The 12,822-nt window shown below is 36.1% G+C and overlaps 1 pseudogene; it reads left to right on the top strand.

Annotated features, from left to right (window-relative positions):
• The first annotated feature begins 2,175 nt into the window (after nt 1-2,175).
• LOC128164808 (uncharacterized) lies at nt 2,176-7,607 on the top strand (annotated as a pseudogene).
• Nucleotides 7,608-12,822: the final 5,215 nt, after the last annotated feature.

Raw genomic sequence — 12,822 nt, 5'->3', positions numbered from 1 at the left:
AATCTGTGGAGACAAAGATTGTTGACAATACATGGAAGAGTTAGTGTAATAAATACATTACTTATGTCTAAACTATGGTATTCATTGTCTGTAATTTGTATTCCATTTTGGGCTAGAAATACAATTCAGAAGGAATGTATTAATTTTTTATGGAATTATGGTACACACCTAGTGTCATATAAGACAATTGTCGGAGAAAAAGAAAATGGTGGTTTAAAAATGGATGATATCTATTTGAAAATGCTTTCTTTTCGATTAAAATTTTTAGCAAAATATTTTTGCACAAGAAAAGAGCTTGTATGGAAATACACTTTTAGTTATTTTATATCAAGAATTTGTGACTTGAAAGGAGGGGTGGAAATGTTTCTTCTACAGTTGAACAAAAAAGATTTACAATGTTTACCTTGTTTTTATAAAGAAATGTTTAGTGCTTGGTATGCTGTGAAGGACAATATTGAATACAATGAACGTTTAAATGATGTGTTTAATTACTGTTTGTTTTTTAATCCAAAAATTGTCAATCAAAACAAGACATTGTTATGGAAACATTTTATAAAAGCGGGGATCACACATATCAGAGACATTTCTTATGAAGTGATACCTGGATTTTTACCTGCATCTTTTATTGTAGAAATGATACATGAATGTGATTCTGAAATTAATGCAAAACATATCAAAGAAGATTACAAAACATTATTATCTATTATTCCAGAAGAATGGAAAAGTGTTGTTCAAAACAATGATTATAGGAAAGAAGTATGGTTACCTACTTTTTTACTTTGTGTTGAAAATACTAATTATGTTTTTCCTTCATGCACTGTAAAAGTCTTTTATAGATTGTTGATTCAAAAATTGTTTAATCCTCCAAAGTCAAATGAATATTGGTTAGAAAAACTTAGAACAAACGATACAAAGATGCTTGATAATAGATGGATTGTACTTAAAGAAAGTGGAAAGCCTCCTGATGTTGTGGAGCTTGATTTTAAAGTTTATCATAATGCAATTTTTACGTATGAGAAATTGTACAAAATTGGTAAATCGGATTCCAACAGATGTCCACTGTGTTTATCAGAAAGTGAAGATTTACTTCATATGTTTGTAAAATGCAAAGAAATACAAGATTTTAAAAGTAATTTTATGATTTACCATTTAGAGTCATTATTGAAAGATTGTGAAAATAGTGTATACAATGTCTTAGATATCGATGAGATATTCATCACAGCTTTTCCCAATGTTATGAAAAATGTTAACACTTTTTTTGTTAATTTTTTTATGTCCTTATGTAGATTCACAATTTATAGAAGGAGACAGCTTATGTTGCAAAATAACAAAACTGTGCCTTTGACAAGTTTTTGCAAATATTTACTAAGACATTATATCTATTACAATTATCATTATATGTGTATTGTGAACAACAACAGAAAAGTATTCTTTAAAAAGTTTTTGAAAAACAATCCACTGCTGAAAGAAACAGAAGGAGTATTATTGTTCATTTTTTAACGAATTTTTATTGTAAACTGTCAAACTATATATAATGCTGTGATACTCATTATGATGATTGTTGATGTGTAATTTGTATGATTGATCAATAAAAGATAAAAAAAAAAAAAAAAAGTGTGGTAATGCTAGTAAACTAAGGATCCCAGGTTCAATTCTCTCAGAGGCCGGTTTTTTTGTTTTGTTTTTTTTTTTTCATTTTTCTTTCTAGAACAAAAACCGTTTTAATACCTTTTCTTTCATAAAGTTAATACATTTTGTTGGAAATTAAGCACAATATTGAATTAATTTTTTTTAATGGCTTAAAGGTGGCTTAAAGGTAGCTTAAAGGTGGCTTAAAGAAGTTTGGACATTAAGGACCTATAAGTTGTTCTTAAAGGTGGCTTAAAGATAGTCTTTAAGCTGCCTTTAAGCCATCTTTACGCTTTCTTTAAGCCACCTTTAAGCAACACATATAGCTTAAAGGTGGCTTAAAGATCGTCCTTAAGCTACCTTTAAACACCTTTAAGCTATCTTTAAGGAGGACTTAAAGATGGTCATTTATCCTCTGAAATAAGAACAAGCATACGTGTGAGGTTCATCAATTATATCTTTTTGATTTTTCAATTTTGTGGCCGGAATTGGTAGATATGTACGGATCTATTTATAAATCAGCTTTTTAGATTTACTTCCGGTTTGATGGTGTAGATGGTGTTACCTACTGTTTTAAAAAGAAAACATTCCCTGAAAGGAAAACAATTATAACCAGCTTTCAGAAAGTTGAGGGATATTCAAGATGCACATTGCATTAAACAATTCGCTAGGACTTCTTCTGCAAGGTGTACCGAAAATATGTCTAATGAGGATGTATTGAAGGCTGTAAAGGATATAACTGGAGAAAACGGGATTGAGTTACTGGAACTGGTAGGCATTCTTATTTACAATATAACAAAGTTATGTCATGTATGAAGGAATGATATTTATAATATTACAGTGTAATAGCTCTTAAATCTCTAATTAATAACTATAGAAGGTTAAGAAGAAGTGATGCCATTTTTATTGAATTGAATTAAAATAATAGGAAAGGATTTTGCAAAGTTACTACTCCATGTCTGCATCTTACATGCTAATGAAAAAGGACAACCAGAAGGACAGGATTTGCATGATCCAGAATTAGGTCACTCGTCAGCAACAACGGTAGATCGAAAGCAAGGGCATACTTCGAATTCAAGGATGGCAGCAAAGAACAGGTACTCTTTGTTAACGGATTAGGGTTTTCATCAAAAGAGTGATTAATTATTAGTGATATGTAATTATTAGTTATTCACTATGAATTGTTGATATGTTGATTTCTAACCTATTAGTTTGCATTGATAGGGAATAATTATTTTGAATAAATGGTTAAACGATATTCACTTCAACCAGGTACTCCTTGTTTGATGATAATCATTATCAAGTGATTTATGCATTTTAGGATTCAAATGGTGGAAAACGTATGAAGCTACAAGATTCAAGAATTGACGTCAAGGACCGGGATGGTACGCAGATTCAGCACGTGAAGGACAAGATTAAAGTTCTCTGTACCCAGTCCCAGCCCAGTGAAGCATTGATTTTATTACGTTTAGATGAATTATCTAGGTTAGCTAGGAAGTGAACCATGAGGACATGTGTATGAAGAACTGTATAGACAATGTAGTAGGATGTAGGCAAGATTGACATGGGAAATTTATGTTTAACGGTTCTTGGGGTGTAAGTGTATTTTGTGTTATCTGGTATTTATTGTGACCAGAGGTCACGTGTGAGTTTTGACTGGTTCTTGGAATTGCTGAGAAAAGCTGCCTGTGAGTCGGCGTGTGATAAACGTGTATTGACGTAAGTCGTCTGAGCCAAGTGTGTCCGTCTGTCGGATATGTCATCATTGTCCTACTCTGTGTTTTCCTCATTATTTCATTTAATGCATATTTTATTTCACAACCGGAGTTATTCTTGAATCTCAAGTCTTACATTTGGTGGCAGCTTGGAACTTTCGTGCGTTAAACGTTTGGAGTACGACAGCGATGGCGGAGTCCTGTGAACAGAAGATGCCGATGTTCGACCCGAAGTCTATGACTTTCACCCAGTACTTTGACGATGTTTTTGAAATAAAAACTTGGGGATTTGATTTGGACGCTAACAAGAAACTGAAGCAGTTGGCGCTTTTTTTATTAACCGGATTGTGCACGAAAGTATTCCGTGATATTCATAGTGACAGTAAGAAGTCATACGATTTGTTGAAGGCAGCGCTGATCAAGGAAATAGATCGCACGGACGAAAAACGACAGACAGCTGCATCGGATTCCCACAAGATTACACAGAAACCCGGTGAGTCTATTGATGATTATGGACATAGAATATACCGTAAATGGGAAGAGCCTACCCGAATTTCGCTAAGGGAAACCGGTCCGAACTTTGTGCATATCGATTCGTTCAAGGTATTTACAACCCAAAGCTGAAGGACCAGCTACAGCTTGTGATTTGTCAGGAGCCTAAGATGCCCAAGTTTGACAATGTGATTGATGTAACTAGAAGGCTAGCAGATACAGACACTCAGAGTTCTAAACCCTCTTCGAATGTGTTTCATCTGAGATGTAATTATTGTCACAGAGTTGGAAATTTTGCTAAGAAGTGTCACAAATGAGAGAGGGATCAACAGGACAAACAAGACAAGAGAAAACCAGACGACTGGGTGAAAAGTGCTAAGTGTTATTCTTGTTCACGTCGGGGCATTTGGCCAAGAACTGTCCAAACAAAGATTTTCGTGGTCCACAGAGAAATGGAAAAGTCAATGAAGTCCGTGAAAATTGGACAACTCGTCACTAATGCAATCATATGTATTTCATACAAGATGCTTTGTGAGGCATTTCCGCATGGCTTTGACTTGACCGATACTACCGCAGTTTTAACTGGTCCGTCATCATTACCGTTAAAGACTAGTGTGTTGTGAAAACCTACATTTGTTTTGATGACAACATAGTACCTTGTTCCTTACATGTGCTTGATGTGGACAATGATACATTTCTTATCGTTTGGGACGTTATGTGTAATTTTGACCAAGTCACACTTAAACCTCAAGAGAATTCAGTGGAGTTTGGATCAGTGATTGAACAGAACTCAGAGTCAGTTATGAATGTCCGTCTTACTGAAAATTCAGTCATTCCACCATTCTCACATTGTTTGTTGCGTGGGGCAGGCGATTGTTCGTCTAGTTCTTCTGTCCTCATTGAACGTTTTAGTGAGTATGAAGAGGAATCTAGATTACTGCTTGGTCGCACGGTGTCATCCACAGACAACCCACAGATTATTGTGATGAACCCGGATACCTACAGTAAGTCTGTTTACAAAGCCCAGACAGTTGGATTGGCTACAGAAGTGAAAGATCACACGAGTACCTTAGATGATAGTTACATTGATCAGACAGAGTGTAATGTTAAGCATGTGTCGTGTGAAAATTCTGTCAAACCTTCATGGAACATTGGTCAGTTAGATAAAGAGCCCAAATCCAAGTTATTGAATTTGTTATCAAGATACAAAGAGCATGTGTTTACCGGACTAGGATGTGCTCGTCAATATCCCTATCAACTGAAACTGAAAAAAGATGCTGATCTGTCTAAAGTGAGATCTCGTAGATACAGGTTCAACCCTAAAATGTCTGCTGAAATAGAAAGTCAAGTACAGTCAATGTTACAGTTGGTAGTGATTGAACACAGCAGAACTGACATTTTGTCGCATATTGTTCTCGCACGGAAACGCGACTCAACGATTTTGCCTTGATTTTCGTTCTCTTAACTCTGAACTTCAGGATGAAACATTCCCTTTGATGACCCACATGAGGCTATGATGCACCTTTAAAAACTCCAAGTTCCTTAATGTAATTGACATGTGTTCCGCTTTCAACCAGATTCCCTTGACGGAGGACAGTCGTCGTCTCACTGGATTTCAGACATCTTCTGGCGTGTATCAGTTTCAGAGACTGTATTTTGGTTTGAAAGTTGAACCGCTTGCATGTCAGAGAGTAATGCACCATGTTACAAGCATCTTAGGATTTGAGTATGTACTTATCTATCTTGATGCTTGTCTCATATACATCTCCACATTAAAGGAACATTTACAGACCCTAGAAAAAGTGTTTGACTGTTTCAAAAGTGCAGGACTTACACTGCGAACTGATAAGTGTCATTTCTTTATGGACAGTGTCAATTATTTGGGATTCAAATTATCCGAAAAGAGTATTCAGCCCGGAGATAAAGACTTGACAGCAATCAGAGATTACCCCATACCAAGGACATGGGAAGAGGTCCGATCCTTTCTAGGACTTTGTACATATTTTATGTGTTTCATCCCGAACTACTCAGATATTTCCTTACCATTGAGCAAACTAGTTGAATTCAAGCGATACATTTCGAATTCGTATACCGAATCTGCTTTCCAAGTATTACGTCAGTGTTTGATGTCATCACCTGATCTGAAACACCCAAATTTTAGCGACACAGCTAACATACTCATTGTGCAGACTGATGCTAAGGATACTGGACTGGCTGGTGTATTATTGTAAGCTGATGATCATGGACTCGATCATGCAATACCATGCGTCGAAAAAGTTACCAAGACAGAACGCAATTACTCTACCATACCACCCCATGAGAAATTCTACATTGTGATTTTGCATTTGAAGACATTTTCACATTGATGGATGGCCTTACCCGATTCGTTATTGCGTGGCCGTTGCGTGCTGCAACTGTGTATACAACTATCACCATTTTGGACAGATTGTTCTCCATTCTAGGACCACCTCGTGAGTTACATTCAGACAACGGATCCGTCTTTACAGAAAAAGACTGCATCGTTTTGTGAACGCTGGAGTGTGAAGCAAAGTTTTACACCTATTGTCCGTCCACAAGCTAACCCAGTGGAGCGCTCACATAGAACCCTGAAAAGTTCGCTACAGAAAGCAGCTACCTCAGAAGACAATTGAGATTCCGTACATCCGGAAATTGTTCTCGCTCATAATTCCGAACCAAACAGAACAACACGGATTCTACCATTTTATGCTCTATAAGGTCGTCAGAGTTCTGTGTCACAGCTTTTTCTGGATCCAGAGGAGAATATGATTCCGCATGAGGAGGAAAAAAGTATATATATGCGCGAAATATGGGACTTTTGTCATGACAACAATATAAAGGCAAAAGAATCGCGTCAACAATATACAGCGATTCGACCTTCACGAGAGTTAAGTGTTGGTGACTGAGTAGCACTCAAGACTTTAAGTGGCCCAAAATTCCGGAAAATCCATTTCCAGACTGGTTTTCGCGTGACCAAAGCGTATTGTGATTTCCTGCGCATCCATTCAAATGACCGTGTCAATAGACAGACAATTATCGTTAGCAAAGACTTTATTGTTCTTGATGATTCCGTTTGAATTAACTGTTACCTTACAATTTGCATTTTATTAACTTTTTAATTGTTTTATTGTAAACGCTTCTTATGGGGGGTGTAAGTGTGTATTTTGTGTTATCTGGTATTTATTGTGACAAGAGGTCGATCACGTGTGAGTTTTGACTGGTTTTTGGAATTACTGAGAGAAGCCTCGTGTGAGTCGGCGTGTGATAAACGTGTATGGACGTTAGTCGTCTGAGCCAAGTGTGTCCGTCTCCCGGATATATCATCTTTCTCATACTCTGTGTTTTTCTCATTATTTTCATTTAATACATATTTTATTTCACAACCGGAGTTATTCTTGAATCTCAAGTCTTACGGGGGGAGGGGGGGGGGGGGTGCAGGTGCAGTTACTAAGGCCATTTTTCTGAAGTTAAGAGGGATTATACTTCCTGTAAAGAGGACATACAGCCACCAAAACAGGAATCTGTTTTAAGAAATTTCTATCCACCAATGCCCAGGGATTTCCTCAGCAATATTCATATGCAACTTAATATGAAGGGGGGGGGGGGGGGTTACGTGTATAGGTCAGTCGGACCCCAGGATCAAGAGAGGTATTATAGGAACAGAGTATGGGTAGCGGTACATGCTTATTTTGTGAATCATCAAGCCACTATGTAACAGATTGTGAACATATGAAATAAGCGAGGAGAAAGTAGATAATTTCCACTGGAAAGTATGGGTTATTTTAGTGCCTTCACAATTGCAATGTTAAGAATTATTTTGGTTGTGAATTTTTTTAATCATTGTGAAGATGTTATTCTCAACATCTTGTATGATTTATAAACACAGTATTTCATCACTTTCGTGTTTATTTGTAGTTTTACATGGATGACGTAGTAGTTAAAACATTTTGAGAAAGTGTATGTTATGGAATGTCTGACCTTGTAACCTGAAGACAACTAAGTCTTAATTATTCACGTAGGTTACAAGTGAGGGGGTTCCATCACCCATATGTCTCCCATGTTGGACTCTTGGTAGATTAACCATAAATTTATATTTACAGGGAAATGAATGTTATAGAATATTATATATTTACAGGGAAATGAATGTTATAGAATACTAAAATCCAACTCGTGTAGAACTAAGACAGAATTCATCATGGGTGACATTGGGAGGTGGGACTCCCTCATTTGTAACCAAACATCCCACAGCCGAGTCTGTTCTTCAAGGGGTTGATTTTGACATTAAAAATTTACCGTTGCATGACCCAAAGTTATATAAGTCAGGTCAGATACATCATAGTATTCATAATTGGAATGAAGTTTTGAGTAAGTGAGTAGTAGATGAAGATGTTCAGTTTAGAATAAGTAGGTGGCTTACACAAGGTGAAGATGTTATGGAATTCTTTTCACATTTCAAAGGAAAAAATGTGTTTCTTATGACAGTGATGAACCTCTTGGTATTTTCTTAGAAAATAGTGTTAGTTGTAGGGATCAGAGAGAGTTTGTATGCCAGATTTTGTATGAGAAAATAAGGTCAGGAGCCATAAGAGATCTAGGGAAGATCGTTGAATGTGACATGTCTAGGGTTGTGATGTCTTTGTTAGTAGAGCCATCTAAACCACGGCTATGTTTGAATGGAAGGTACTTAAATTTGTAGATAAGAGATTCTCCGTTTCGTCTTGAAACTTTAAATGATGTTCATAGGTTGATAGATTCAGAGGCATGGATGGCAACATGTGATGAAAAGTCAGGTTATGAACACATTGCTCTGTCACAGACTTACTTTGGGATTGAATTTGGTATATTTATCATGGTTTACACAGTTTTGCCTTTTGTATGGAAGACCTCACCATATGTTTATCAAAATGTTGGAATGACAATTACATCTTATCTTAGAAAATTGAATGTAATAACAACTCAGTATATTGATGACCATTTGATGATAGCTAACCCGTCAGAGGGCATTAATGACTTGGAAGCAAAGGAATATTGTTTGAGGGTGATATACGCTCTACTTCAAATTTTAACCCGTTTAGGTTACACAATATCACTTGAAAAATCATGCCTGCAACCCCAACAATGTGTACGGTTCCTCGGATTTTTGGTGGGTTCGATAAAGTTGGCTAATATTTACCCTGATTTGATTTGAACGAGGCAGATTTACCTTTACGTAGTCTTAGTTACAGTGATGCATGTTTGAATATTGGTTCATGGCAGTGTGTTGAAAGGCAATTTTGACTTCATTCAGTGGATCTCATGGCTATTGATTCTAATGTGATGGAATCTTTAGGAAGTACAGCACTACCACATTTTACCCCATATCATACCCCATATTCATCTGGTGTAAATTTGTTTGCTCAGGATTTGTCAGTGGTGGTTAATGCATATGGTTATTCTTCTTTTGCCCTCATACATCCGGTACTCTTATTTTTAAGGGAACAGAGAGTTGGTCTATGCACCTGTGTCCTACCATTGATTAAGCCTGTACCTGTTTGGTTGCCTCTTGTTTAAAAGCAGGTAGTCCAGAGTTTAGAGTAAGGGGCCAGGGGAGATAAAGAAGTAATAAGGGTTCCTTCTAGAAAAGGTTTCATTACTGATAATAAGGGTCTGAAATGGCCACTATGTTTATCTCAGCAATTTGTTTTTCATTTTGTAGGAAGAAAGCTTGGATCTTGTTAAGATTGACAAGAGCATGAAGGTATTGAATGACAAAAAAACATAAATTTTATGTTTTTGTTAAGAATAGATGCAGAGACAAGACTGTTTGCCCAGTAATTGGTTTGCACACATATGTTCAAGGTTGTAAAAGAGTGGCTGTGGATCTTGCAAATGGTTTTTTTTTCGAGTTGTTTTAGAGAATGGTAGAGTCATAGGTGATAGAGTGACATATTCAGTAATGTATGAAAGACTGATTCGGTATCTTACTATGTTTGGAATGTTTGTGTGTTTGTCGGTAAGACCTCCTCATAGCTTTTAGAACCAGGTATGAAGTGACTCTGGCTTTATCTGGTTCACTTGCCAATGTAGGACAAGTTATGAACCATGTGGGATGGTATGGAGAGGGAACAGTAGAATATCATAGTAGATTGCCAGCTTTAGTGGAATCTGATTACATAGCAGGTAGATAAGCAGACAGCGGTAGTCAATGTGATTCTGCGGAAGATCAGTTCGAACAATATGGGGATTTTAATATTTTACTAAAAGCTTTTCAATAACGATAAGGCCTTTAAAATGTCAATACAGGTAAAAAGGAAGATCCTTTGTTTTCTAATTTGCAGTAGATTAATTGCCATCTACATCATATTAGGATTATATAGGACTGTTTGTTTTGTAAAAGCAGTGACTGTTAATTTGTTGTTGACTAACATTTTGTAGATATGTAAAGCCCCTTTCACAATTGGCGCACGAGCAGAAGCGACTGAATATTCATGCGACCAATAAAATTAGATATGAATCGTAAACTGTTGCCGAAATAATCGCATTTGAAAAAAGTATTTGTACGAAATTCGTGTGATCTAAGCGGTCGTTGTGCGATGTAAACGCATTAAATCTTGCGATATATCTTGCGTGTATAGACGACTGTTGTACAATAAAAGCGATAGATAATGATAATGCGATAGGATCGCGCGAGAGACCAGGTGATTGGACGTTTGAACGTGCATCAATACGATTGGACTTGCGATCATGCGTTCCATGGTACAAATGCTCGTGTGAGTCAGAGGGGTATTTATATCGCCCATTTCCGAAGCTTTAGTAGACATAGTTGAAAGCGAGAGAACATGCCGCCCAAGAAGAAATAGAGATGCAACAGCATATATTATTATGCCTCAATATGATTATTCTATTATTTTTGATTGGTCTAGAAAGTCATGTGACAGGGCGATTTCATAGGAATAAAAAGCCGATAGGAGCATATGATGTAGACAAGTATGATTAAATAAAACAAAATTAATTCTCTATATATCACAAAACCAACTTCACTATCTATGGTTCAAAATTATGAAAGAAAAGAGAGACAGTAACAGAGGAAATCAAACAATCACGACGTTATTGCTTCTGAAAAGTAAAACAATATTTAGAAATCAACGTATTTTGTATAATCATATGTTGTTCGGTATAATTAAACGTTTATTGCGTTAATGTTCAGGGAATATGAAGTTTTATTCCCCCAGAAAAATTCTTTTCCTCGGGCGATGCCATCGGGAAATATGAATTTTCTTGGAGAAATAACTCTTCATATTTCCCTCACCATCATGCAATAAATGTATACTGTTGAATTGTGGTCTGAAACAGAGATGTTGATACAGGGTAAATATACTAGTGGCAAAGCATGGTGTTACTGATCGTGCAATGATAGTAAAACGTTGCAAGATAACATGAAACATGTTGAGCAACAGTCTCATGGTCGCACAATACGCGCATAAACAACTGCGATTCATCTTACGACCTTAAAAAATCGTGCATCACTCTTGCGAGTACACATAACGTTGTAAAACGTTCGTACTAAAGTTCGTGCGTTGCACTGCGATGATTTGGATCGCATTCAGTCGCGTCTGAATAGTGTGTTTGTCCACTATTTTAGGATACTTGATGCGAGCACTAAAACGCAAGAGCTCGTGCAACGTATGCGAGACCCTGTGCAACGTATGAGAGAGCTCGCGCAAATTAAAAAAAATCCGATCGCAAAGTGTTGTAAAATGCTCGTGCGCCAATTGTGAAAGAAGCTTAACAACTGTATAACTCATAACAGTGATAAGTTGAGAGAATGTCAAATCTAAAATTTGAAAATAATAGATATATTGTTTTTTAAATAATAAATTTATCCCATTTTGATTCAACTTGTTTATTTGTATCTTAAGTTCAGGAGTATGTTAGACGAGACTGTTTGTAACTCAACAAATTTTGTTTAAATGAATTTTATAACGATGAGTACTGGGAGAAGTGAAGGCCTTTTAGTTACAATGGTGATGGTCAAGGGAATGATAATGACTACATTTCCCAATACTTGAGAATAACTAGATCAGGAACGTATACACTTAGGATGGGTATATATCCCAAGTGTAATACGTCACCGCGAAAGTGATGACGTCATCTTTCTCAGAGCTGTACCAATGATATTTAATATTGAGGATGAGCGCATTGGTGGTTCAGCGTATCCAAGATTTTTACCCCACCCACCCCACCCTTGTACATGTTCTTGTTCTCGGTTCATGATAATGACTACATTTCCCAATACTTGAGAAGAACTAGAGCAGGAACGTGAACACTTAGGATAGGTATAACCCCCCCCCCCCATCTATTCCCTATTTAACAATCCTTTTTTTACTTTTAAATTTGGCTCCATGTATTTCATATGTTATATATTTTGTCATAAACATGTGAAAAATGATTTTCAATCAAAAAGTGTTTATTATATTAAAAATAACATGTTTGTTTGATTACTGAGTTCCTTTGAAAGAAGAATATTTCAAACGAAGAGAAAATGTCAAGACAATACGTTTGAAAAGAAAAACAGGTACATACCTGTATCCTTTTCTTTTTTATTCTTCGGCTTTGTTTTGAAGAACTTGCTTATTTTCTCTGAAATTAAAGAATCACGAAATGATAGTGATAATCATAAATAATAGGAATAATTCCTGAAGATAATTTAATATCTGAACTAGCAAAACAACAGGATGTGGTGAACATTATCTCACAATATGGTCCTGCAATAACTATTGGCCGATGCATGGAAGCAGCAATTTAATGGACTCTTTACATTTATTTAAAACCTTACGTTTATAAATTTAAAAAAATGTTATATCAAAGATAACATAGATTTACTAAATTTGGTTTCCTAGAACACTCCAGTAGAATCCTTTGATGTAACAAACCATTATTATAACATAACACATTATACCAGATTAGAAGCTATTAAACATTGGTGTCA

Source organism: Crassostrea angulata, chromosome 10 (assembly GCF_025612915.1).
Source record: "Crassostrea angulata isolate pt1a10 chromosome 10, ASM2561291v2, whole genome shotgun sequence".
NCBI classification, from domain to species: Eukaryota; Metazoa; Mollusca; class Bivalvia; order Ostreida; family Ostreidae; genus Magallana; species Magallana angulata.
The sequence above is the reverse complement of the archived record's forward strand: the minus strand, read 5'-3'. Positions and strand labels throughout refer to the sequence as shown.